This window comes from Lytechinus pictus, chromosome 3 (assembly GCF_037042905.1).
Source record: "Lytechinus pictus isolate F3 Inbred chromosome 3, Lp3.0, whole genome shotgun sequence".
Classification (NCBI taxonomy): domain Eukaryota; kingdom Metazoa; phylum Echinodermata; class Echinoidea; order Temnopleuroida; family Toxopneustidae; genus Lytechinus; species Lytechinus pictus.
In genome coordinates, this window is record NC_087247.1 from 66,671,239 (window position 1) to 66,685,723 (window position 14,485).

The following is a 14,485-nucleotide window of genomic DNA, read 5'->3' on the forward strand; positions in this document are numbered from 1 at the left end:
ATTTACCAGTGCTATATAATTTTCAAAGGCATAATTTTCTTGGTACTTATATGTAAGGCTTTTTAAAATCATAAAAGTTTCATAATACTTCACATTTTTAATTATCAAAAGATAAGAAATGTATGTTTTACTTACTCGGGGGGGGGGGGGGGGGGGTCATAGCTGCTACATGTTTTCCTTTAGTAATTTAATATTGCATTGACTGTACACATGGATTTTTCTGACTATACATCATTACACCCATAATATACTCATCAGTTTTGTATTGAATTTTTAAACTTTTTCCTTTTCCAACCTCCCCCTCCCCTCAAAAAAGGCAAAATGAATAAGGGTCTCCTCCCCTAGGCTACACGTACCCCTCCCCCGAATCTCATGCAGCCATGTCGTTTTATTGATTTCTATTTTGGTCAGTGCAAGCAATGCTTGTTCATATCTGTCCGATTTCAATTCTCTTCATAATTTGTTTAATCATTTTCTTTGCTAATTTCTTTTTTAAGCTGTCAACAAAAAATAAACTCCAGCTTCTAAACTGAAACTGAACTATTTGTAAATTAGAAAAAAAAACAGTTTTAGTAGATCCATGCAACATTGATCAGAACTGTCAAATTTCACTTTTCATCTATACTTGTAAACCAAAAACAAAATTGTATCACACATCCACACTACTACTGTTCAGGTATAAAAACCAGGAATTTACTTTTAGCGAGGCAATGCTCAAAAGAATCCTAGAAACTAAAAAAGGGACCCTGGAAATCCCCTTCATCACAATGTTAAGCTTACAAAATGTTGCAGATTTAGGCAATAGGTTGGGAAAAGTACCCCCTACCCCCCCCCCCCCCCCGAAAACCAAACAAAAAATTGTCTGATACAAACAATTAGGTACTTGGTAAGTTTATGTACAAAACAATTTCATAGTAATTTTTTTTGCACGATGGGAATGCAACTTCCTTCATAATTTCATATAGTATTCCTTGTGAACTATACCTTTTAAAAGTCAATAGCGAGCTCCTTCTGGTGTGACTTTTAAAGTGAAAGACTTAAATAACAAGTATACAATATTTCTTCACCATAAAATTGACCACATATTTGCATTTCAATATTGGTAACCAACGTTTTTTCATGGTAACTGACATTACATCTCGGTAACTGACATTACATTTTCCACTTGGTAACTGACATTACATATATTTAATGGTACCCTATGGCTTCATTGTTAATTGGTAATCTTTAATTTTGGTGTAGAAGGGAGGGGTGTTACCTAGAGAGGAAATCTACCAAGTTTCATATAATATATCCTCTTTTCCAGGAAATGAGAAAAAAAAGTTCATGTTTTCGGTAACTGACGTTACATACCATATCACATACTTCATCAATGTTTTTTTAACAGATGAATGAATTACTGGTGTTTCTTTCTGTGGGATTTTAAAAAGTGTTATAATAGCAAGCTAAATCACAGGCGAAAACATCATGATCAAACCTGTTCTTTAAAAATCTGTCAAAACAAAATATGTATCAATATACTATTTTCAACACTAATTTGTATCCATACTTTGGCAGCCATTTTGAAATAAAAATGTCTGCCAGAGTCGGAAAAAAATTTTGTCTCAGAAACTTCAGGTCTTGTTTTATTAAAAAACATAAAGCATTTGACATGAATATCAATTTGATTTTTTTGCCTCTGTGTCCATCTGTGGTGAAAATGCCCCTGGTGATGATGAGTCGGACAATTCAACTTGCATGCAGATTCGCTACCAACTCATGCAGCTGCTAGCTGCACCGCGGGCCAAAATAAATCCATGAAAATGAATTCCAGCATGACCACATCCAGACAGAGTCTCTTCCCTCTATCAACAAAATTTACTCTAAAGAAGGAAAATAATGATATAACTGTACTTACAAACAAGTGAATATATCCGAACCTGGAGGCAAATAATTTCAGCGAATAGCAGCAGACGATGAACTTCACATGGCTGGGATAGATTGTCACTCGTTCTTATTAGATAAAATTTCTATCTCATTATTTTGACAAAATTACGAAACTCTGGGATTTATTTTTCTATAACACCTGGTACTATATTTTAAATTATGATAAAACATTTTTTGAAGCAAGAAGTTGAGGTAAATTAAAATTAGATTTAAGAGATCATCCGCAACATGCGTAGCTCGCATGTGATTGTAAACAAACCATCATTAACACAGGGCTTAATTGCTTGCTCGCCTTGGCTGAGAGAGTAGATGCACGTGCTGCACAGCTCTCAATCAGCAAGACGAGCAAACAATTAAGCCCTGTGTTTGTGATGGTTTGTTTGCAAGACTCTTATGACAAATGTTATTCCATCCCAGTTATTTTACAATGAACTTTTGATACAATTCTGTTGCGTGCCCTTGCAAATCACAATATTTCTGGTTACTTTCACAAGTGGGCAAGACACAACATCGCTTATGCCTTGTTGAAAATAGGTAGCCATGTTATCAACTTTGTGTAATAAAGTTTGTTTAATATTTTACCTACCAGTAATGCGCTTTCCTTTTTAGTTCACTTATCCCTTGGATACATTACTTTTTGTCTCGCCCACCAGAGGTGAAGGCGAGACTAAGGGATCCAAATGTCGTCCGTCCATCACAAACCTTATGACACATAACTCCACAACCGTAAGTCACTTTTCAACCAGACTTGGATGGTAGATGTACTTAGGGGACCCGCATGTAATGCTGCAGTTAGAGGTCACAAAGTAAGGTCATTGGTCATTTTCAGGTCAACGTTAAAGTTTACGTGCAAGACTCTCTTATGACACATAACTCCACAACTGTAAGTCACTTTTCAACCAAACTTGGATGGTAGATGTACTTGGGGGACCTGCATGTTATTCTGCAGTCAGAGGTCATATGGTAAGGTCAAAGGTTGTTTTCAGGTCAACAAAGTATACGTGCAAGACTCCAATATGACACATAACTCCACAACCGTAAGTCTCTTTTTAACCAAACTTGGATGGCAGATGTAGTTAGGGAAACTGCATGTTATGCTGGAGTATGATGTCACATGTTAAGGTCAAAGGTCATTTTGAGGTCAACATTAAAGTTTACATGCAAGACTCTAATGACAAATGTTATTCCATCCCAGTTATTTTACAATGCACGTTTGACAATTCTGTTACCTCGCATATCACAATATTTCTGGTTACTTTCACAATTGGGCGAGACACAACATCGCTTATACCTTGTTTAATTTGTCGTTTTCTGCAGGAACATGGAGTCGATTGAAAAGTACCAAAATTAAAAGGTAAGGAGAGCCTGATCGGTTAAAGTTAGCATTGGGTTAAAAAATTTCATTTTTATATTCTTATGATGTAATCACTGCCGGATATTTTGTTGATATCTAAGGTTACTAAAATTAATATTTGTTTATTCGGTAAGGTCTAGAAAGCCTCTAGAATGACTCACTTTCGAATAGGGTTGTTAAACATTGCTGTCACGGTTGGATGCTTTTGAGAAATATTGATTTGGTCCTATTTTGACAAACTTTTTGCCTTGAGTTTTGTTTGCAAGTAATTATAGATGAAACACCAGTTTGTTAAAATACAAAGAAAATATTGGGAAAAATTTGTCCATGAATCAGGGTTCCCAGCCCATCAGGGAAATCTGGGAAAATTATTTTACTTTTTTCCAGTTAGGGAAAAATCTGGGAATTTGATACAAAATAGCTCAAATCAGGGAAAAACGCCTCAAATGAGGGAAAAATCTGGGAATTTTGATCACCACAAAAGTCAAAAGCACGGTAGTCAGTCAGACTCTGTTATATTTTGTTGCATATCAAAACAACATCCATTGAATGACTGGTTATGGTGGGGTTTATCAGTGTTTTTTTTTTAAACATGTAATTCACTGCAACAACTTATAAAACATGAAAAACTGGGAATGGGTTTAAATAATTATCAGGGAATTTTGTTTTGAAAAGCTGGGAACCCTGATGAATGGTCATACCACAGAATGTTTATGCAAATTTTTCTGTGACAGAAAGAAAATTCAAATGTTTTATGTTCTACCGCTGGAGCAATAAATTTGAATAAAAACATGCTGAGCTATCTCACCAGCAAAAGACCTAAAACATGTATACATGTATAAAATCCAGATCAATAGATATTCATTCATATGCGAAAGTTGAATTGGAATATTGTCACTGACCGACAAGATTTGATCATGGACGGACATTTGCATTATGTTGCAATGGGGCAATTCCATAAATTACATGTATATCCGACCCCCTATATGTAAGACCTTCATGAATTTTCTGTCTCTGATTTTTTGTTCTTTTGATAGTCTGTAATGCTATCAAACGACCATAACTTGGTCAGTTTATGAAGTGAAGTTCAACTTGAGAAAAATGGGGGTCGTACGTACAAAAATGTTGATTATTTAATGGAATTGCCCAATGGTATATGTAGGGGATATCTCAATCAATTATTTTGTAATTGTGTTTTATCAGTTTGGGAGATATTTTATTACATAAATCTGATAAATGGTATTGTAATTCATATATATACCCCCAAATAACCCCTCCCCCAACACACTCCCCCCCCCCCCACACAAGTATTTTCATGCCCCCACGGAAGAAGTCTCAAGGGGGCATTAAATGTTGCAAGGTCAGTCCGTCTATTCCCCTAATTTGTTTCGGCATGATAATTTTAAAAATATTTGACAGATTTTAAATATTGTTAGTGTGTAGGTAGATCACACCAAAGTACAGGAAATTTTCAAATTTAGAGTCCTCAAGTCCAAGGCCAAAGGTCACAGCTCATTATATATACGGATTGGTTTCTGGCTGATAAGTAGATAACTATTTGACAGAATTTAATTTTTTTTGGGTAATATGTAGGTACATGACACTAAAATACAAGTCAAGTTCGAATTTTGAGTCTGTCGGTAAAAGGTCACAGCTCATTATATATGCAAAATGGTTTTGGGCTGATAACTTGATAGATATTTAACAAAATTTAAAAGAATTTGGTATGTAGGTAGATGACACTAAAATACAAGTCGAGTTCAAGTAGGAGTCTGCAGGTCAAAGGTCACAGCTCATGCAAAATAGTTTATGCACACTCAGTAAGACAGTGTTTACTGACTGCATTTTAGCTGGGACATCTCTGTCCTGTGGGTATTTTTCAAGTTTATTAGTGATATGAGTACTGGGTGCTGGGCAGATCAAGTTTAATTGGGATAATGCCCATCTGTGACACAAAATGTCCGTTTGTGACGCCAAATATCCATCCAGGATGCCAAATGTCCATCCGTGACACTGGAAATGTCCATCCATGACAAAACTTTTTGTCCTTAGTAAAAGTTACAGCTTGCTTCAAAATAACATATATATGTCAGGGAAGTCAACTTATTAGATTAACATCTGCAATGAAAATAAGATGTCAGCATTATTTCGTTTAGATAGACACAACAAAAGATCACTGACAAGTGTAGAAACCCATTTCTATCCTGTCCATCCATGATTTAATGGATTCTATTTTTAGTAGGTAACCATGGCAACAAATTTCTATGAACATTTAATAATTTCAGTGATACTCTTTCAATGAACCATAATGCACATTGACAAATTTTACTACTTATTTTTTACAAGTCTTTAAACTTTCAGAATGTTTTAAATGTCCGTCCATGACAAACTGATCAGGCTCAGGATTGAAAATTGTCAGACTTTTTTGTCCAAAAATTCAATCTATTGATGAGCTATCCTCTCTTTTTTCCCCTTTTTTATACACCCGTCCTAGAACGGGACATTTTATGGTATCATGCTCGGTGTCCGTCCGTCTGTCCATCTGTCCGTTAACTTTTCCTTGTAAATGCGATAACTTCAGTTTGACTTAATCTAGGCTCATATAATTTGGTGTGTATGATACTAGCATGGATCCCAGGAAGCCTATTGATTTAAAGGTCAAAAGGTCAAGGTCACAGTGACATATTTTCATCTTACCCTTCTGCAGTCCCTGTAAACGCTATAACTTCAGTTGAACTTAACCTAGGCTCATATAATTTGGTGTGTAAGATACTAGCATGCAGCGGCGTAACAGGGGTCAGTGGCCAGGGGGGGCAAGATCCAAAAATTTCCCGGTCATATCATGGTATGAACAGGCGTAATGGTGTAATGAGGCGACTATTTTGAGAAGGCCAGATATTGCGTATCGGGCAGAATTTATCTTTAAAAACAGTTGCGAGCGAGCGAAGCGAGCGAGCAAAAATTTGGACCTTTTTTATACAAAAATCAAATTTTGTGATAGATTTTGACATGATATCCAGAAAATAATATATTTCACTCTTCTCTCTTTAGATTCCTTTTTTGGTCTGTACGCCACTGTGAACAGGATTCTTTGTGGAAGTAGCATGAAGAGTAAAAAAAGAAGAAAAAAAACAGGGGAGCAGTATAGCACATGTGCTAAAAAGCTACTTTATATAAGTCTCGAGCGAGCGAAGCAAGCGAGAAAAAAAATCACCTTTTCATGAGAATCTAACTTTGAGCTATTTTTTTACATTATATTCAGTAAATAAAATCATATCCTACACTTTTCCTTTGCTTTTCTTTCCTCTTTTTTTATTATTCTTGTTTGTAGAACTTTTGGGGGCCATGGCCCAACCCTTCCATACGCAGTGCTGTGCGGTTGGGGTCCGGGCGGAGCTCCCGGAACTTCTTAATATCAAAGCCATTTAAACCTCGCAGATTGCCGCTATTTTAATCAAATCGCGGTCATATACAGAATATAGCTTTAACACAACACATTTATTCAACCCGGTTGCATAATGAACCAAATATTTTTAAGGGGCAAAACATAGCAGTGTGGGAAAATTTGAAAAAAAAGTCGCCAGCATGCAAAGCGAGCTGGAAAAAAAATTGCCAATTGAATTTAAATTCTAATTATGTGATAGCTTTTTCCATTATATTCAGCAAATAACGCATTTCATTGTTTCCATTCATTTTCATTATACGTTGTCTCCTACAATTTCTTTTATTTTCTCTTGGGTGTGGAACCAAGATCCCCCCGCGCCTGTATGCCAGTGATTGATTGTGATTGAACGGGGGGGGGGGGGGCGTTATAGAGCCATTTGAAGGTTATAAATGAAGAGCCCCTACTGCGTGGGGTCTGGGGCAAAGCCCCGGTAGCTTATTTGCATAAAATTTAGCAAGCTTATAGCACAATATTGTATGCAGTCCATCTTTTTTCCGCTCTTTAATTTCAATCATCGGCAGCCCGGTCGTGTTATTTTTTTTTTCCTTGTCCCTTTTCTTTTCAAATTTAGCTTTTGACTAACCCTCTCTACCTTCGTTTCCCACTATTGGTTGCCATTTTGTCATCTTTTAATTCATTTCCCACCTTGCTATTGCATTACATAGGCCTATTTTGGAATGATTTGTTCTTTCTCAAATGTTCTTCTTTCGTACATTTTCCCGCTTTCCTTCCTTTTCCATTAAAAAAAATGTTTTTTCTTCGTTTTCTTTTCCCTTTCCTTTTCCTCCTTTCCTTTTCCTCCTTTCCTTTTCCCCTTTCCTTCCCCTTTCCCTTTCTTTCTCCCTCCTTTTTTTCTTTTTCCCGTTTTTCTTTTATTTTCCCGGTGAAATCTGCCAGGGGGGGGGCAACTTGCCCCCCCTGCCCCCCCGCCTGTTACGCCACTGCTAGCATGGATCCCTAGAAGCTTAATGATTTAAAGGTCAAAAGGTCAAGGTCACAGTGACATATTTTCATCTTACCCTTCTGCAGTCCCTGTAAACGCTATAACTTCAGTTGAACTTAACCTAGGCTCATATAATTTGGTGTGTAAGATACTAGCATGGATCCCTACATTGTAGAAGCTTAATGATTTTGAGGTCAAAGGTCAAGGTCACACAGACATGTTTCATCTTACCCTTCTGCAGTCTTTGTAAACGCGATAACTTAAGTTTAACTTAACCGAGGCTAATATAATTTGGTGTGTATGTTACAAGCATGAATCCGAGAAAGCCTATTTATTTTTAGGTCAAAAGGTCAAAGGTCAAGGTCACAGTGACATGTTTTCATCTTGTGTGTATGATACTGGCATAGCTCCTAGCAATTCTATTGATTTTTAGGCCATAAGGTCAAAGGTGAAGTCACCACCTACTTTTCTTGCTTGACCAATAACTCCATTTTCCACGTTACAGACGGGCGTATTACATGTATGTGCTCGCCTTAGCGACACTCTTGTTTTTTTTGCATGCCCTGGGCCAGACTAAATCTTGATATTGATTGGAAAGAAGTATAGATCTAAAAAAAAAAACTCAATGACACCAAGCGATACAAATAATTATTTCCATCCGAAAGGAAAACTTGGTAACCAACAATTTATAGATTTTTTTTTTTGAGGGGGCAATCATTTAGGGACAATGACATTTGACTTAACCCATGGTTAATAATGGTTAATAACTTTTCAAGACAATTTTGACAGTTTTATTCCCCATTCCCTAAAACTTGATTATTAAGTATTAGAAAGTTGATGAGTATAATTTCAGGTCACTATGCCAAGGTCATTTAGGTGTCAGTAAACTGGTATCGACTTTAAAAGCTTAACCAAAGGTTATGATTTTGAATTTTCAGATATATTTGGATATAATGGTTATCAGTTTGCATCATGTTCATGGAACCGGTGTCGGTGTCCGTCCGTCTGTCTGTCTGTCCGTGAAATTTTCCTTGTAAACGCTATAACTTCAGTTTAACTTAACTTAGGCTCATATAATTTGGTGTGTATGTTACGAGCATGAATCCCAGGAAGCCTATTTATTTTTAGGTCAAAAGGTCAAAGGTTTATTTATGTATTTATTTTTATTTATTTATTTCACATCTTTATACAGGGTAACCAATTCAGCTATACACAATAAAAAGCTGGTTTACAATTGGGCCCTGTTGATTAAAATACATACAAATTATAATGGTAAATATATACAGTACATAATATACAAAATAGACAAGAAATAAATCTTTAAAAATCCCAACCTTCTGTGCCGTCATCAGATTCATCAAAAACACACAAACACACAGAAGCACCCATACCCACACACACACTCCATCACATTCTATGGCACATTCTGCAGACTCGTTACTTAATTGTAACATATAATAATTAATTTAACATTTGTGATTACATATTGACATGAGCGAAACAAATTATGCAATTAAATGATATGCAAATATTTTTAGGAATTCAGAAGTCGTTTGAATATTACTAATGATTGAGCAGATCGAGTGTCTTGAGATAAACAATTCCATTCACTTATACCTACTGGTATAAATGTGTTTTTGTAATACTGCGTTTTGAATTTCGGGGCTCGTAGCATTAATCTATTAGTTCTTCGTGTTATACGCACTGATACATCATCATTGAAAATAAATTTGGTACTTCATGAGTGTGGAGCTAATCCATTTACACACTAAAGAAGACCAGGTCAAGGTCACAGTGACATGTTTTCATCTTACCCTTCTAAAGTCCTTGTAAATGTGATACCTCATGTAATTTGGTGTGTATGATACTAGCATGGATCCCAGGAATTCTGTTGATTTTGAGGTCAGATGGTCAAAGGTGAAGTCATCACCCTCCACTTTTTTTGCTTGACCAATAACTCCATTCCCATTACAGGCGGGCGTATTATGTGCTCGCCTTTAATAGTGACACTCTTGTTATATTCTGATAAGCTTGTATAAAAGGAGTACCAGAGTGACATTGAATCACGTAATACAGGCGAGACTGAGTGCAGTGATACATTTTTTTTATTGATCAAAGAGACATTAATATTTTTGTTTTTTTTTAGCCCATCAGAGCCTATCATGGTTGAATCAGAGAATAAGGATATGATCATCTGCTATCATCCTGCAGAAAGCTTTCCATATGAACATACCAAGGTATTAATAATACATCAACATTTTTCGATTGTTAGAAGTTTGACTGTTGAATTTCAATATAGAAATATATAACCCTTAAATCTGTATTTATATTTGTTGTTTTAACAAATTGTAACTGGCTCAAATGTTAGTATAGATGCTCACCAGGAACTATACTTGAACATCTTTACTAAAAACTTTATTTTTCTTTCACAGACCTGTACTACCCATAATTCTCCTCATTTTTAGCTCATCCGGCCCTTCGCTCTTTCGACGGCGGCGGCATCAACACCAAATCTTTACCGGTTAAGTTTTTGAAATAACAGCATAACTTGAAAGTATATGGACCAAGTTCATGAAACTTAGCCATAAGGTTAATAAGGTATTACTGAACATCATTCCTGAGTTTCAGGTCACATGACCATGGTCAAAGGTCATTTAGGGTCAATGAACTTAGACCATGTTGGGGTAATCAACATCAAAATCTTAACCTAAGGTTAAGTTCTTGAAATGTCATCATAACTTGAAAATATATGAACCTAGTTCATGAAACTTGGACATAAGGTTAATCAAGTATTACTTCACATCCTGCCTGAGTTTCAAGTCACATGACCAAGGTCAAAGGACATTCAGGGTCAATGAACTTTGGCCAATTTGGGGGTATCTGTTAAATTACCATCATAACTTTAAAAGTTTATGGATCTGATTCATGAAACTTGGACATAAAAGCAATCAAGGATCATGGAACATGCTGTGTGAGTTTCAGGTCACATGATATAGGTCAAAGGTCAATGAACTTTGGTCAAGTTGGGGTATCTGTTGAATTACCATCATAACTTTGAAAGTTTATGGATCTGATTTAGAAACTTGGACATCAGAGTAATCGAGTATCACTAAACATCTTGTGCGAGTTTCAGGTCACATGATCAAGGTCAAAGGTCAATGAACTTTGGCCAAGTTAGGGGTATCTGTTGAATTACCATCATAACTTTAAAAGTTTATGGATCTGATTCATGAAACAATCAAGTATCACTGAACATCCTGCACGAATTTCAGGTCACATGATTAAAGACAAAGGTCAATGGACTTCGGCCATGTTGGGGGTGTCTGTTGATTTACCATCATAACTTTGAAAGTTTATGGATTTGATTTAGAAACTTGGACATAAGAGTAATCAAGTATCACTGAACATCTTGTGCGAGTTTCAGGTCACATGATCAAGGTCAAAGGTCAATGAACTTTGGTCAAGTTGGGGTATCTGTTGAATTACCATCATAACTTTGAAAGTTTATGGATCTGATTTAGAAACTTGGACATCAGAGTAATCGAGTATCACTAAACATCTTGTGCGAGTTTCAGGTCACATGATCAAGGTCAAAGGTCAATGAACTTTGGCCAAGTTAGGGGTATCTGTTGAATTACCATCATAACTTTAAAAGTTTATGGATCTGATTCATGAAACAATCAAGTATCACTGAACATCCTGCACGAATTTCAGGTCACATGATTAAAGACAAAGGTCAATGGACTTCGGCCATGTTGGGGGTGTCTGTTGATTTACCATCATAACTTTGAAAGTTTATGGATTTGATTTAGAAACTTGGACATAAGAGTAATCAAGTATCACTGAACATCTTGTGCGAGTTTCAGGTCACATGATCAAGGTCAAAGGTCATGTAAGGTCAATGAACTTTGGCCAAGTTGGGGGTATTTGTTGAATTACCATCATAACTTTGAAAGTTTATTGGTCTAGTTCATAAAACTTGGACATAAGAGTAATGTAGTACCACTGAACATCCTGTGCAAATTAAAGGTCGTATGACCAAGGTCAATGGTCAATGAACTTTGGCCATGTTAGAGGTATCTGTTGAATTACCATCATAACTTAAGTTTATGGATCTGATTCATGAAACTTGGAAATAAGAGTAATCAAGTTAAGAGTAATCAAGTATCACCGAACATCCTGTGCTAGTTTCAGGTCACATGACCAAGGCAAAGGTCATTTAAGGTCAGTGAACTTTGGCCATGTTGGGGTTATTTGTTGAATTACCATCATAACTCTGTAAGTGTATTGGTCTAGTTCATTAAACTTGGACATAAGAGTAATCAAGTATCACTGAACATCCTGCGTGATTTTCATGTCACATGACCAAGGTCAAAGGTCAATGGACTTTATAACCATCATAAGTCTGAAAGTGTATGGATCTAGTTCATAAAACTTGGACATAAGAGTAATCAAGTATCACTGAATATCTCAGCGAGTTTCAAGTCACATAACCAAAGTCAAAGATCATTTAAGGTCATTGAACTTTGGCCATTTTGGAGGTTATTATCAGATTGCTGTCATAACTTTCAAAGTTTATAGATATAGCTTATAAAATGTGGATATAGGGATAATTAAAGTATCACTGACAAGTCTTAGGTCGCATGATCAAGGTAAAATGTCATTTATTGTCAATGAATGTAGTATTGTATCATTATGTGAATGGTGGTTTTTGTGAATAATTATTTTATAGTAGTTTTCAAAGTGAGCACTGCTGCTATATTGAATCGTGTGATGCAGGTGAGACTGCCAGAGGCGCTCCACTTGTTTTTTTGTCTCGCCTGAATGAAGTATGCAGTTCGGCAGAGACCTCGTGATCACTTTTCCTGTTGGTCTGTTAAAAAATGTTCAAGCTTTTGTTCAACTCGCTCTCTCATTTCTTTATTTCTGCATCAATTATGTTCATACGTAGTACATACATGTATTATAATCCTTGGATAATACCACATGTGACCTTATGAGAATGATGGACAGGGTTGGGCTCAATTACTTTCTCCAATTACAATTTCAACTACGTTTTTCAAGAAATGTTCAATTACAAAATTTTACTTTTCAATTAATTTACATTTTTCTCAATTACAACTACAAATTACTTTTGTCAATTACAATTTCAATTACTTTCTATAAAAGTCATGAATGAAATCAATTTGTATTCTGTATCTACTAGCATCACCTATTTCAAAATAATAAAGTCACAGAGAAACTGAAAAGTTGATTTATGTTAAAGAGCACGGACTCTGCCTATTGCACTGTTTGATGCTGAAACAGTTGATATGAAAAAGGTCATGAAATTAATCATAGATTAAGTAATTTTATTGTAAAGTAATTGAATGTAAATAAAAGTAATTGAAGTCAGTTACATTCTTTCATTTTAAACATTTCAAATACAATTACAATTACTCAAAAAATGTAATTTATTACGTTATCAATCAATTACCTTGTAATTGAGCCCAACCCTGATGATGGGGTCCAAGGTCATCTACATGTAGGAGTAAAAAGGTCAAATGATATGAGGTCATGTCTATCCTTCAAGTTTTTGTTCAACTTTCTCTTATTTCTTTATTTCTGCATCAATTGTGATCACACTTGGTTCAAATGATCCTTGGGTAACACTACATGTTTATTGTTGAGGATGATGGGGTCAAAGGTCATATAAGGGTCAAAAGGTCAAGTGGTTGTTTTCAACTTGGTCTCATTTCTTTAAGTTTTTTATCAATTTAATTCACACTTGGTACATATAATTCTTGAGTAATACTAGTACCATGCATGTCCATGATGTTGATGGGGTCAGGGGTCATCTCGGGACCAAAATTTCATGGTTTTGTTGAAATTGCTTACATTTCTTTATTTCTGCACCAGTTGTGTTTACACTTGGTAACAAATGATCCTTGGTTAAAGCACATGTGTGTTCATGAGGATAATGGGGTCAAATGACATCTAGGGGTCAAAAGGTCAAATGAGGTCGTATTCATCTCTTTTTCAAGGTAAGGTTCAACTTGCTCTCATTTCTTTATTTTTGCATAAATTATGTTCATACTTGTTACATATAGTCCTAGTAGTAGTAGTAAATTACATACATGTAAGCTGCATTAACTTATTGATATTTACTTTCCTTACATCTTTAAAAGCCTATACCAAGACCAGATCCATCAAGACCTGAGGTGAGTGTTGTGTCTTCTTTTCTTCCCCTTTTCATGTTTTATTAGTACTGCGTTTTTATTTCAGCCTTTGCTATCTTCCCCCCCCCCCCTGTCATGAGGGTTCTTTATTATTCATATTTATATATTATGTATATTATTTCCCCTTCATCAAATTTCAATATTTTAAAGATTCTAGTTTATAACTTCACATATCCTAGACCACTATGAAATGATCTATCAATTGGTTTAACAATTTAATGGCAGATTCATGATCTACTAAAATAGTTACGTATATTTGTCTTTTATTGAAACAAGTTACTCATATTGCCATTTGTAAATATTTCCATTGTACTGCCATGGCGTGGCATCCGTCGTCTGTTTGTCCGTCCACTATTTCAAAATGCTACTTCTTTGTCATTTCAAGTCCGATTTCAATTCTGTTTGCTTTATATGATAGCACTAGGTGGGGGATTCAAAACTTACACAGAATTTTGAAACTCATTAAATGTGCTAATTTATGTGAATTTTTCAAAATTCACACAAAATGTTTCTTCTTTATTACTTGCCCGATTTTGATTTTTTTTTTGCTTCCTTCTGGTAGAGCTTAATGAGTTTCACAAACTTCTACACAGAATTTT

General features: G+C 35.6%; 1 long non-coding RNA gene across 1 annotated transcript; it reads left to right on the forward strand.

Annotated features, from left to right (window-relative positions):
* The first annotated feature begins 3,238 nt into the window (after positions 1 to 3,238).
* On the forward strand, positions 3,239 to 13,930 carry LOC129256148 (uncharacterized). The gene is made up of 3 exons (XR_008583932.2): positions 3,239 to 3,280; positions 9,815 to 9,905; positions 13,836 to 13,930. It is a non-coding gene; the product is annotated as an uncharacterized LOC129256148 (long non-coding RNA).
* The last annotated feature ends 555 nt before the right edge of the window (positions 13,931 to 14,485 follow it).